The sequence below is a fragment of the Sminthopsis crassicaudata genome, chromosome 1 (genome assembly GCF_048593235.1).
Source record: "Sminthopsis crassicaudata isolate SCR6 chromosome 1, ASM4859323v1, whole genome shotgun sequence".
In the NCBI taxonomy this organism is placed as follows: Eukaryota; Metazoa; Chordata; class Mammalia; order Dasyuromorphia; family Dasyuridae; genus Sminthopsis; species Sminthopsis crassicaudata.
Genome location: NC_133617.1, coordinates 534207488 through 534221284, shown reverse-complemented (window position 1 = coordinate 534221284; position 13797 = coordinate 534207488). Strand labels below are relative to the sequence as shown.

The window sequence follows — 13797 nt, the reverse complement described above, 5'->3', positions numbered from 1 at the left end:
CTACCATGCTTCTAGTCACCTCAAGTTTATAACGTGGGACTTTTCTTTGATTCTTCAATCTCACTCATCTTCCAAATTCAACCAGTTCCCAAGTTTCGTCAATCATCTCTCTTTAACAACTCTTGCACCAACACCCTTCTCTGTACTCATACAACACCCACCTTATTTCAGAACTTCAATACTTTTCATCTACACTATAATAATGACTTAACTATTCTCCTTGCTTCTGGTGAATCCCCTGCCCAATCTATTCTCCATAGCACTATCAAATTGATATCCCTAAAGCAAATATCTGACTGTCACTCTCCTGATCATTTCAGTTCCCTATTGCCTTTAAGATAAAATATAAACTTTTCTGTCTGGCACTTAAAATCCATTACATTAAGGCTCCAGATTATCTTTCCAGATTGATTGCACATTGTTGCCTTCACAAATACATTTTTCCCAACCAAATTAGTTTTAATGTGCCCCCTACATTACATTCCACTTCTTATCTATGTGTTTTTGCATAGGCCTCTCTTCAATTCCTAAAATGTTTTCCCTCCTTATTTCTACCTTTTGGAACTCCTGTCTTTCTTCCAGCCACAGACCAAGTGCTACCTCCTTTAAGACCACAGGCTTTTAATAACATCACCCTCCCCAGTCTTAGTTTCCCCCTTCCTCTGCTCAAAAATGACCGTTTTTATATATACTTCGTATTGACTTCTGTGTGATGCTCTTGTTTCACCTCCATTACATTAGAATGTAAGTTACTTTAGCACAAAAACCAAACTAACTTTTTTATTTGTATCTCCCAAACCTAGCACACTACCTGGTACAAACAAATATTTATTGCTATTGAGTTTCAGAAACCTGAAATTCACAGAAGTCTGATTTTGGGGTTGGATTGAAAAAGTAGGCATTGCAGTATAATGTCACAAATACCAAAGACAATCAAGGAAGATTTAATGAGGATTTTTTCCATTTATAATTGCTTTCTTGTCCTTTTTTAAAGTGAAATTTCACTCCTTTATCTTCTTGATACTTTATGAAAAATTATGTTATGCTATATCTGACTTAAGTAGCTTTTTATATCTTGTTCCTCTTTATCATTCTGCTGCTAAATAATTGGGCAGTGTTTTTTTACTAAGCTGCTCTGCTCAAGGATTATGACAACAACTCTTAAGTGGTTCTAAACAGTGACCTACAAATTTCAGGTCAAGTGAAATACTTTAATAAACAGTATGATATAATGTAGAGACTAATAATTCTGCACAAGTTCTCTTTAGTTGTATTAATATAGACATACTAACAACATGATGGAAAGAGTACAGGAATGTACTATATTTTTAATGTTTTAAATCATGATGAAAGAAACTTCTAAATCCTAATACATGTACAAGTGACTGAGAATGATGACCCTTTTAGTCATCTATTTACCCTGGGATTTTGTTTAACCTTTTGGCATGTCATTATTTAAAATAAGTGTTTCCACAAAACTATTTCCCAAAACTTTGACTGGGAGACTAATGGGTAATTTTTTTTTTTTACTAAAATACCACCTAAATTTATCCCCCTGAAAAAAGTTTAAGCTCAGTAACAGCCATAGTATCATTAACTGCTATACTCTGAAATATGGTTCCATAAGACACTAGCTACTACTTTAAAGACACAAAAATAGTACACATCAAAAGAGAAAAAAATTAGAGTGAAAAAAAATTAAAGCAAGCTACTTGCAATTATAATTATAAGCATTTAATACATTAAAAACTCTAGAATACTGTATTATGACATATTTGCAATAATGTCACATTTTTTAGTTTTATTTTTAATTATGATATCTCAGAATATATGATAGAACTATGTTTTTGCTCAAGCACTTAAAAGGTAAAAATATGACTCACCAGACTAAATCCCAGCAGATGTCACGATACAGTTTCCAGTGAGTCCCAAGGGAGCACAGGCATACTAATTTTCTTTCTATTCTCCAGATCCTTAACATGAAATATAAAAATAAACCTTTAATTTAAACTTCCCCAAAAATTCTAAATTACAATTTGCAAAGCCACATACAATCTGTAAATATAAAATAAAATAACAGGACTATAACATATCAAGAGAGGTTTTAGCATTCAATTCATTCAATTACAAAAGTTTTTAGTTCATTGAACTAAAGAAAAACACAAAAGTTTTTAAGTGCTAGCTTTTGTGTACTATTAAAAAAAAATCCTGGTGGAGATTCAGAAAGGCTGCCTAGTCTAAATAAAAGGATAAAAGTTCAAATCTGGAGATTAAATGTTGGCTATAATATCCTGATCCTTCTGTGAATTCATACAATTATCTTTTCTGTGTCTCTCCCCCTTACCAGTGAAATGTAAGCAATTATAATCCTCTTCAGGAGATTATTATGAGGAATAAACAATAATTGTCAAGCACTTGGGAAATAAGGAGAAAAGTTTTAATTTTTTAAAACAATAAGAGTACTGGCTGTTTTCTACCATTTCTCCATCTCTAGGGGTGTGTGTGTGTGAGAGAGAGTGAGAGTGAGAGTGAGAGTGAGAGAGTGAGAGAGAGAGAGAGAGAGAGAGAGAGAGAGAGAGAGAGAGAGAGAGAGAGAGAGAGAGAGAGAGAGAGAGAGAGAGAGAGAGAAGGTAGGTAGTATCTCCTCCTGGAACAATTTAAGATTCACCAAAACTCCCTGAAGTGCATTTCTACCCACATATGATTTCATTGTTGTGTTTTTAAGGAACAAGGAAAAGGGGGAGAAAAAAAGAATTATATCTTTGGACTTGGATAAGGCAGGATTGAGGAAGGAAAGAAATTAAGGATGGCTCTAGTTCATAAGCCAGTGTGGCTGAGAGGATGATGGTACTCTAAATAAAAATTGAAAAGCATGGAGGATAGGTTTATGGGAAAAGTAATGAGTTGTTTGGATAAACTGAGGTTCAGGTGTGTTGAACATTCTGAAGAAAATTTATTTTTTCTTAACAATAATAGATTTTATTTTTCAAAATACATGAAAAGATAATTTTTAACATTCACCCTTGCAAAACCTTGTGTTTTTTTCCTTTCCTCTCCACCTCCCCTTTCCCTTGAGAGCAAGCAATCCAATATAGGTTAAACATGGGCAATTCTTCTAAACAGAGCAAATTTAATGTTAATATAATCACACACACCACCTATTTATTCATCCCTAACCTTCAGTCTTAAATCTACAACTGCTTAACTTAAATCTCAAACTGGATGTCCCATAGACATCTCAAATTCAAGTCCAAAACAGAATTCATTGTCTCCCCCACACATATATCATCTCCTCTTCCTAACTTTCTAATTACTATTGAGAGATACCATAATCTTCAGTCACTTAGGTTCAAATACTATGTGTCATCCTTGTATTGTACTTTGTTATACTTATACTATACTCTGCCAAGTCCTATTGATTTTGTAATGGCAGCTAGATAGCACAGTGGATGGAACACTAGGCTTAGAGTTATCTTCACAAAGCCATATCTGGCCTGAGACACTTACTGTCTAAGTAATCATGGGCACATCACTCCTTTTTGTCTCAGTTCCTCAACTGTAAAATGAGCCGAACCACTCCAATATTTTTGTCAAGAAAATCCCAAATTCACAAGGAGTCAGATATGACTGAAAATAACTTTTAAAACATTTTTTTTATTCTATCTTCACAACATCATTCATAGATGTCTCCTTTCCATTCATATAGTCACCAATATGGCCCTCATTATCTCATACCTATACTACTGCAGTAGGCTGCTGCTTGATTTTCCTGCCTAGAGTCTATCAAACATTCAGCTGCCAAAATGAACTTTCTAAAAACATAGGTCTTACCATATCACCCCAACACAATAAACGCCAGTGCTCCCTTTAGTGACAAGATACAATATAAAGGCTAATTACTTTTTTTTAAACATCTCCCACATTCCTGACCCCTGCATAGCTTCACAATTTGACTCCCTCATTTCTCCAATCTTTTTACACTTTAATACCTTCCTGGAATTCTTGTTATTCACAGAATACTCCATTTCTCATCTTATAACTTTTCTCCATGCCTGGAAATGCTCTCCCTCCTTGTCTTTGCCTCCTTCAACCCACAGCTTAAATATCCCTTTCTTCAAGAGGCCTTTTCCAATCTCCTTTTCTAATGACTCCCTTCTAAGATGACTCCTAATTAAACTGTATATACTTTCCATTTACATAGTAGTTTGCTTGTGGTTTCCTCCGTTAGAACTGAAGTTTCTTGAGAGCAGGGCTGGTATTTTTGCCTTTTTTGGTAATGTCAGCAGTTAACAGTGTCTAGCCATAATAGGCACTCATATATTGTTGCTCTAACTTGACTTTAGCAACAATCATGGCACTTAAGCCCTTCATATCATGAAACCTTCTGACATAAGAGTTATAAACACAATAACATTACAGACAGGAGGGAAAGAAGAAGAAACGGAGGGAGGGAGAGAAAGAGAAAGGGAAGAAAGGAAGGAAGGAGAGGCAGGGAAGGAGAGAGAGGAGCACCAGATTCAGATTATCTTGTTTCCTGAGCAACTTGTATGTGGACCAAGAAGCCACAGTAGATTGGCTAAAGGTTGGAAAAGAAGTATGACAAGGTTATTATATTACCAGCTTATTTATTTAACTTCTGTGCAAAGTACATCATGAGAAATGCCAAAGTTAGAATTAAGGTTGTCAGGAGAAATATCAAGAATCTCAGATAAGCAAAAGATATCATTATGATGGCAGAAAGTGAAGAGGAATTAAGAAGCCTCTTGAAGGTGAAAGAAGAGAGTAGAAAAACTGGTTTGAGGTTTAACATCAAAAAAACTAAGGTCCTAGCAACTGGTCCCATCACTTCCTGGCAAACAGAGGGAGAAGTGGAAACAGTATCATATTTTATATTCTTAGGCACAAAGATCATTGTAAACTTTGACTTCAGTCATGAGATTAAAAGGTCCTTGCTCTCAGAAGGAAAGCTATGGCATATCTGAACTAAAAATCAGAAACATAATCTTACTGACAAAGGTCCATAGAGTCAAAGTTATGGTTCTCTTTGTGAGAACTAGACTATACACCACAGAATCAACACTTTGGAATTATAGTGCTAAAGAAGACTCTGAAAAACACTGATAGCAAGGAAATTGAATCAGCTAATACTTAAAAGAAATTAATTCAGGCTATAAATAGGTCAAATACTGAAGCTGAAGCTTAGATACTCTGACCATATAATAAGATGGTATTCATTGGAAAAAACCCTGATGGTGGGAAAGATTGAAAGCAAAAGGAAAAAGGGACAGCAGAAGGTAAGATGGTCAGATAATATGGAAACAATAAACATGAACTTGGACAGATTTTGAGAGATAATGAATGACAAAAGGGTCTGACATGCTATGTCCATGGAATCATAAAGAGCTAGACAGAACTAAACAACAATGATTAAGAGAATTTAAATATTAAAACTAAATTATTAAAATTTAAAGTATTTAAAATATATATATATATATGAAGGAAAGCTCATTCTATCTAGCTAGAAGAAAAGAAGATCAGTGAAAGTTTTATGGAGATGACATAGATCCTAAAGAATGATCTGAGCTTCATTCAATAGAGATGGCAGCCAAGGGCCCTCATGGCCTCTGTATCACAGAAGTAGAAAAGGGCAGAGTATGCTTGACAGCATATGCACCAAGTAATGTCATTTCCGCTCTTATGTTTCCTCATTTGTAAAGTAAAAAAGGTTGTACCAGTTGGCCTCTGAATTTCTTTCCAGCTCCAGACTTTACAGCCTTTTGATACTGTGACTTTGAAACCCCCACTACTTTATAAGATCAGAATATTCTATTTGCTTCCTGGCTTCCTCCAACACTTAACTCAAATCTTTTTTCAAGTGGCTTTTTCTAATCCCCCCTCTCTTCTTTTTAGAGTCTTCCTTCTGAGATGACTTCCCAATTAAATGGTACAATGTAGGAAGGGTTTTTTAAATGCCAGGCCCTCCCTACAGTAGGACCAACATACTTCTTCAACCTCATCTCTCTCTGTCTCCTCTCCTGTACTTTCTGGGTCATCAAGATTTTTACTTAGACTCTCCCTGAGCACAATTTTCAATCACTAAAATCCTTTGCATCCTAGAATGCCCAGCTCTTCCATATAGATGACACTTAGCTAATTTCCTGCCCAACCACCTGTGAGGTTGGCCTCTTCAGAACTAACAGTAATTTGTACCTATCTTAAAATTATAATTAGTGAAAACATTTATCTTTTCTACTAGACTATAATAAGTTCCTTGAGGGCAAGAATAAAGTCTTGTTTATCCTGATTATTGTTCACATCTAACACACTGGCATATAATAAAAGCTGCATAATAAGTACTGAATGACTTTCTTAATTTTATTCTCTCTTTAAATCACAAATATTCATGAATGGAGAGATCATAAGCCCTTTGGATATATAGAAACTGCTAGATAAACAGATATATACACACAAACAACATATATATATATGCATACATATACATATATATGTATACAAATATGCCTTGTTTTATGCAATAGTTTTTAATAAAATATCAGATTCGGGGAGCTCCATATTTTGGAAGTGTTCTATTTTTTTCTTTTAGGTATTGAAGTATATAGAATACTAGTCATTAGTTGGGAAGACTGAATTCAAATCTGGCCTCTGAAATTTACTTGTTATGGTGGTAAATAACTACCCCTACCTGTCTCAGTTTCTTCAGCTGTAAAATTAGGATTAAATATAGCACCTAGTTTATAGGGTTATTATAAGGATCAAATGAAATAATACCTGTAAAACACTTTGAAAACCTTAAAACACTAAGTAAATGCTAGCTATTATTAGCATTCTAAAATTGTATTTATATAATATCTAAGGTTCCTCCTATCTCTGGAAAAAAAAGGGCATTCAGAATTATTTTATAAAAAGAATACATATTCTGAAATGGTCAAATGAAAAAGCATTTGTTCCTGCTATATTCCAGGAACTGTGCTAAGCACCTAAGATCAAGTGCAAAGAACAAAACTTTATTTTCTGTTCTCAAGTAGCTTACATTCCAGTTGAGAGAGACCACATATAGGAGAGCTGTGATATAATGACTTTTTTCCTAGTATTTAAATTTAAGTAATAATCATAAAATTTAGTGACTGTTTCTTGAACTTAGATTTCCAAATATCAAGTCATCTTATCATTGAGCACAACTATGATACACCATGGTATTAAATCAACCAAATAACACACAAATATTTAATTAATGGGTCTCATATTACCTTAGTATATACTTTGCATATTTCTGTAGATTACAAACTTCTGGAAGGAGGGGAGCACATCATAAATGTTTTTATATTAATTACCACATTACCCCAAATTATAACACAAATCAAAATCCAAATTAGGAAAAAGAAAAATCAAGAAACCCTAATCACTATGCTCCTCTAGAAGTTCCATTTAGTCCTTAGCCCAATTCCCTGTTTAGCCTTATAAGTATGATCTATATAGTTTGTGTACTTCTAGGATTAGAATTTTAAATAGTGATTCCAAAACAGATTACAAAGTTGTAGGTATTACTAAAAAATATTACTAAAACTCTCAGAAGGTTATTTTATCAATATTAAGAAGACTACTCAAAATAGTTAAGAGTATTCAAAATAGTTAAGAAGACTATAATAAAATATTTAATATTCAACTCAATTCTTGACCTATAAACTATAAACTAAAGATATATGGCAACAGAGGGAATGGTCAGTAATTTCATGGTAAATAAACTATAGTAACATATTATACCTATTGTTCACTAACCCAGTTTAAAATAGAATACAGCATCAAAGAGAACATAACAAGGTGAAACCAAGGGAGCACTCTATATTTTGTCGCCATTTTTTTTTCATTTATGATATGACTCATTATTCTGTGTAACTGAATGCTGAATAATATGTCATTACACAGCTATTTTTAAATCACATTTCACATTACTGAAAATATCACAGGAGAGTACAAGAATGAACATTCTCCAAGAGTGACTTTCTAAAAGTAGGTAAAGGTAAATAGATAAAGATACATCATAAAGTCTTGATCAGAAATGGCATGATGGACAGACAGGAAAACCCAATTTCAACTAACTAACTAGTTGTGTGACCCTGGGCAAGACAGGATCTAAATTATAAAATGGTGATGATAATAGTACCTACTTCTCAGGGTTGCTGTACAGATCAAGTGAGACAATTTCTTTAAAGTACCTGACACAGAGTAGGCATTTTATAAATAATGATTTCCTTCCTTCCCTTTAATAATTACTGAAAGTGATAAAAATAAGTGAAGTATATTATATTTATAAATAAACAACATCTGACATCAAAAAATGAGAGAAAATTTCATGATTATAGGATCACAGACAGAACTGGGAGGAAACCCTAAAGTTATCTAGTCCAAGCCCCTCATTTTTCAGATGAATAAATTGAGGCCCAATGTGACTTGACCAAGATAACACAGGTGGAAGAGTCATAATTTGACTCCAGGCCTTCTGACTTCAAATCCAACACCTTTTCTTTCCACTAATTCTCATCTCAAAGACACCTGAACAATAAGGCTTTTATAATCACTACTCTTAACTTAGAATTTAACATTTATGATGCCAAAATAGATACTAAGATAACCTGGAGTGGGGGGTAGAAACAGCACTTTAGGCATTAGGTAAAATAATGCAAAAAGAAAAAAGAAAGAAAAGACATAGCTAGAGAGGCAGATAAGATTTAATGCTCAGAACTATAAGAAATCATGCATAAACCATGTGGAAGCAGACATAAAACACTGTGACATTATCCTGGAAACTGCTAAGAATGGAAAATTCTAAAGATGGTGAAAAGCAACCAGACTCCTGAATAAGGAATTTATCAACAACAGCACAGAAGGCAAAGGGGGTGAAACTGAAAAGGCAAACAAAGCCCATTAGGAAACAGGGGGTAAGTCTGCAAAGACATAGACCTAAAGCTAGTCAAGGTACAAGCTCCCTAAGAAGATGCTATAGATATTACCCTGAAGATAAGCTGCATATATGTAGGTGAAGTAATAAAATATATAAAAGAAAAAATTCAGACATCCATCCCTCTAAGATCAATGGATTACAAATATTACCTATCTGCTAAGGGCTTCCTAGGATCTAGGATGTTAAATTGTATTTTAAGACAAAGAAATTCAGAACCACCACCATCATCACCTCCCCACCCCCAAAAAGATTAGAGTACAGACCCATTTAAAATTATAAACGGAGAAAAAGTAAAAAGCATTCACTAAGAAATCAATAAGGATACATTTACAGAAAAAAGTACTCAAAATAGGCAAATACCCGACTCAGCACACATGCCCTCAAAAGGATAAGATAATGAATTCTGTTACTATTTAAAGATTTATGAAAAGACAGAGTTTTTAAGTATAGAAACTGTGAGGCTAAGACACAAATTATAATTTCAGATCCAAAAACAATCTTTATTTCTTTTCATAAAAATTGATATTAGTATTTGTGAAGACTCAGAAGGGCTGTGAAGATAGTCAACATTTAAAAGTGAATTAAAGGCGAATTCTAAAATAACTGTAAAATAAATTCTAAAGTTCTAAGTATAAGTATTCTAAGACAGCTCTAAACAAGTTATACAGGTAAGGTAAAGGTAAAGCATTTAAAGGTAAGCATTCAGTTTAATTAGAATAAAACTTTTCTGAAAATAATTTTGCATTCCATAAAACATTAACTTCTATTACTCCTACTACTCAAGCCATATTTAATGAGGCAAGACTAATTTATTATTCTAATACTAGCTCTGTGAATGTCTATTATTAAGAAAATTCACTTTTAATCATTTTAAGGAATCTGGTATTCAATTATTTTGGTACTTTGAACAAATAAAACTTTGATATCAAACTAAGAAAGTTATTTGACATCAAGCTTCTTAAAATAATTTAAAGTGAAACATTGTTTCATTCAGTATCTTTCAATGCTGCTGAAACTACAAACTAGATTACCAAAGTTGCTTTTAGTATTGATGAAATCATCCTTGTTTAGAAAAAGAAATTTAGTTGTGCTTCAAATGTAACTGACAATCATTGGAAATACAGGTCCATCTGAACTTTTGTTTGTTTGGGCGACAAATCTATTCTGAAGGACAACTGATTATCAAACAAAATGTTATACTGATTATCAAATAAAAAGAACAGAATCTGCTACACTTTTAAAAAATCTGCTCAAGATTTTCCTCACTAGTGTTTTGTCATTTTAACTTACAGGCTATAAATCAGAAAAGAAAAAAAAAAATGCTCCAAATTGTGTATATAAGTAAAAGAGCTTAACTGCTGTAACTACACTATATTCCAGTGCTTAAAAAAAAAAATTAAGTCACAAGCCAGCAAGCATAAAAATATTAGATAAAACTGTACAGACTTTCACTTAAGAAAACAAATAACCTACCTATTTTACTCTTGGGTTTTTATCCCTAAAAAATGTGTTCTCATCTAATCTTAACAAATCAAAACTACCTCAGTTCACATTTAATTTTGTTTTCTTCAAAAGTTATTTTATTAACATGGTCAGTTTCATAAAATACTGTGAAACCTAAAATACACTACACCCAGTCTAGTTTCATAACCACAACCCCGAAATTAATCCAGTATAATGTTTTTTAGGAGAGCAGGGGGGTTGCTAACAATACTTAAATCGGTGATAGATAGATAGATAGATAGATAGATAGATAGATAGATAGATAGATAGATAGATAGATAGATAGATAGATAGATAAGATAGATAAAAAATGATGATGATGATGATGATGATGATGATGATGATGATGAGAATAAACTTCTGGAAGAGGAAGTGTCCTCTCTTCACTCTATCTCTGAGCTTTACAGGCACATTTTAAAACAGCAGACCATCCACAAACCCCACAGCATATGGTAGGTCGAGTATGTGTGTGTGTGCGAGTATGTGTATGGGGGAGGAGGGGAAAGAAGTCAAACTTGGGCTTGCTGCAGTGCCACGAACGCTTGGCAGGCTGTCCTCTCAGCTAAGGTAACCTAGCTGCGATAGGTGCTGTACTAAATGCCATCTCAGGAATTCTACCTTCTACCCTTCCTTCTGTACCTTTAACCACTCCTCACGTGGCACATTAAAAAAGAAATTAAGTCATTGAGGCTGAAATAGACTAACGGGCTTCGTGCAAGCTGGGAAGGGAAAGATGCTTGGGAATGTAGGGCTGAGGAGAGGGCAGAGAGCATCAGAGGGGGATTCCCTTACCAACCTGCTACACTGTCTCCGTCTGTCCCGCCCTCCTCCCTCCCTCCCGTGATATTTAGGTTCTCTCACCAGAGAGAGTTCGACAGCCTCAACAATGGCACGGTACATAAGCGTCTACGTCCCTTTAGCCTCCCACTGCCTCTTCCTAGTCGTTTTTTTCTCACCTCCCAAGGTAGCCTGAAGTCCAGAAGGGACCGGGAGAGACGCCAGCCCCAGCAGCCTCTCTCTGGCACTTTCACTTCTGGCTCGCGGGCGCTCCCACTCGTAATCACCGCCCCCCCTTCCCCCTCCCCACCGGCGGGCTGAGCTTAAGGAAGCAGGTCACGGCCCATCCCGCCCTCCTCCCCGTGCCCAAACAGGGCAAGAGGGCAGGGTCGCAGCAACTCCTTCCCCTTTACACCCAGATTTGTCGGGGAAGACAGTGAGGAGAGGAAAATGGAGAGGGGAGGGGCAGGGCAAGATAAGGACAGGGAAACACCCACACACAAGTCACTATCTGTCACCCTTCCCCTCCCCCAGACTCTCCGGGGCAGGGACCAAGTGCAACCCCGGAGTACTGGGAAACGAAGCAGGAGGCAGAGCGGTCCCCCGGAAATACCCTCTGCACCCCCGGACACGCCGGCATGTGTGCGTGACCGTAAAAAGTGTGGATGCGTGCATTGCACGGCCCAAGACGTACACAAGCACAAACGCATAGACCTCAAACGGGAGTGCCCGGGATTGGTTCGATTCAAAAGCACCACTGCACACTCCCAGAGAACACACCCGGGCGTGGACACACACACACACACACACACACACACACACACACACACACACACACACACACATACACATACTCACACGCATACTCTCTCACATACAAACACATACATATACTCACACACACATACTCTCTCAAACACATATACTCACACACACACACACACACTCTCTCACATAAACACACACATATACTCACACACACTCTCACACAAACACACATACACTCTCACACACACATATATACTCACACACAAACGCGCACACACACACTCTCCCACACACATAACACACACCTCTCCAGCCCCACCCCAAGGCCGCCGATACCGTAATCTCCCGCTTACGTAGAGCACCCCTGCCCTCCATGCAGAATCAGACCCCTTTCCCCCGTGCTCCCCCTCCGCTGCGGGCACAGGCTCTTTGGCCCCACCCCCAGACACTCGCGCGCTCCCTCGCTGAAGCCGGTTCGAAGCCTCCCCGCCGGAGCGAGGCCGGCAGCGGCCCGGTATCCCTCCAAGCAGCAGGGAACAGTCCCGGAGAAGCCGGGCCCGGCCAGCCGCCGCCCAGGAGCGGGAGTCTGCGCTCGCGGGGGAGAGGCGTCGGAATGGCTGGGGCGCAGGGGTACCAGCACTTAAGCGTACCGCCTTTTTTGCAGTACAAAAGGCAGCTCCAAGCGCCATGATCTCTGTATCACCTACCTGGTACCGGAGCCCTCCCCCGGCAGCAGCGCCCTCCTGGGTAGCGCAGGGCCTGGCCGGAGAAGCAGGGAGGTGGTACGGAAGTCCGAGCAGCGTGGTGAACCTCCCGGAGGAGCGGAGCCAAGCGGCAGCAGCAGCCGCTACAGCGGCAGCAGTCCGAGGCTAGTCTCCGCCTCCTCCACTGGCTGCGGAGACTCTGCCACTCAGAGCCCGGAGCTCCGCCCTCTCGGGCCCAAAACAGAAGCGGGGTGGGGCCACCTAGGAGGGAAAGAGCGGGAGCTTAAGGAAGGGTGGAGCGCGGAGGAAGGGTGGCACCCCTGGCCAATCCCAAACTGCACCTCCAGCCTCAGAGTCCCTGCCCCAAAGATAAACACGTTCAGTGCTCGTATCTCACCCTCCAGTGTTGCTCTTTGTCAAGAATTTAAAGTTGGAAGGCATCTGAAGGGATCATATAGTCCCAAACCCTCCTCCTTTCCTCAGGCAACCTGAGGAACTGAGCTCAGGATGAAAAGATGAGTCCAAGGTAAAGTCAAAGCAACAAGCACTTATTAAGCGCCTCCTATTTGCCGGACTTCGTGCTAAACGCTGGGAATGTGTAGAAAAGCACAGGATAAACCCTGCTCTCAAGCAGCTCACTATTTGAAGGGAATGACAACATGAAAAAGCAATATGGACAAATCAGGAAGAAATAAACAACAAAGAGAAAATAAAAGCACTCAAGGAGATAGAAAGTATTTTTCCCCTAAAAAGTGGGGTTTTATTTGGGTCTTGAAGGAATCTAGAAAAGCCAGGAGACATAGATGGGGAAGGAGAAAATTCTAGGGATGAGGGAGGGGAAAGATCAGTAACATAGTTTGGAATGTGAACTTCTTGAGGACAGGGACCAAGAAACCCATGAAAGAAGAAAAAAAAAAAAATAACATCCCTTTCCATCGACAATGGTGAAATACAGAGTGTAAAAGGTGTTAAGCAGATTTTTTGTATGTTATCAAAATAAATTAACCACTATGGAAGCTTTTTCCCATTAGTTTGTGTAAGAATTTGCCCTCTTACAAGAAATCA

At 37.6% G+C, this 13797-nt stretch overlaps 1 protein-coding gene across 5 annotated transcripts in view; it reads right to left on the bottom strand.

Moving 5' to 3' along the window:
* Positions 1 to 12947, bottom strand: part of MACIR (macrophage immunometabolism regulator) — a 45518-nt gene extending 32571 nt beyond the window's left edge. Inside the window, exons 1-2 of one of the 5 annotated variants that reach the window (XM_074281914.1) lie at positions 12736 to 12947; positions 1884 to 1973 (exon numbers count right to left, since the gene is read on the bottom strand). The gene's annotated coding sequence lies outside the window, so the exon portion shown is untranslated. Of the gene's footprint in view, positions 1 to 1883; positions 1974 to 11439; positions 11557 to 12735 lie in introns of those variants that run through there. The other 4 variants (XM_074281915.1, XM_074281916.1, XM_074281917.1 and 1 more) reach the window with 4 other exon arrangements.
* Between the last annotated feature and the right edge of the window lie 850 nt (positions 12948 to 13797).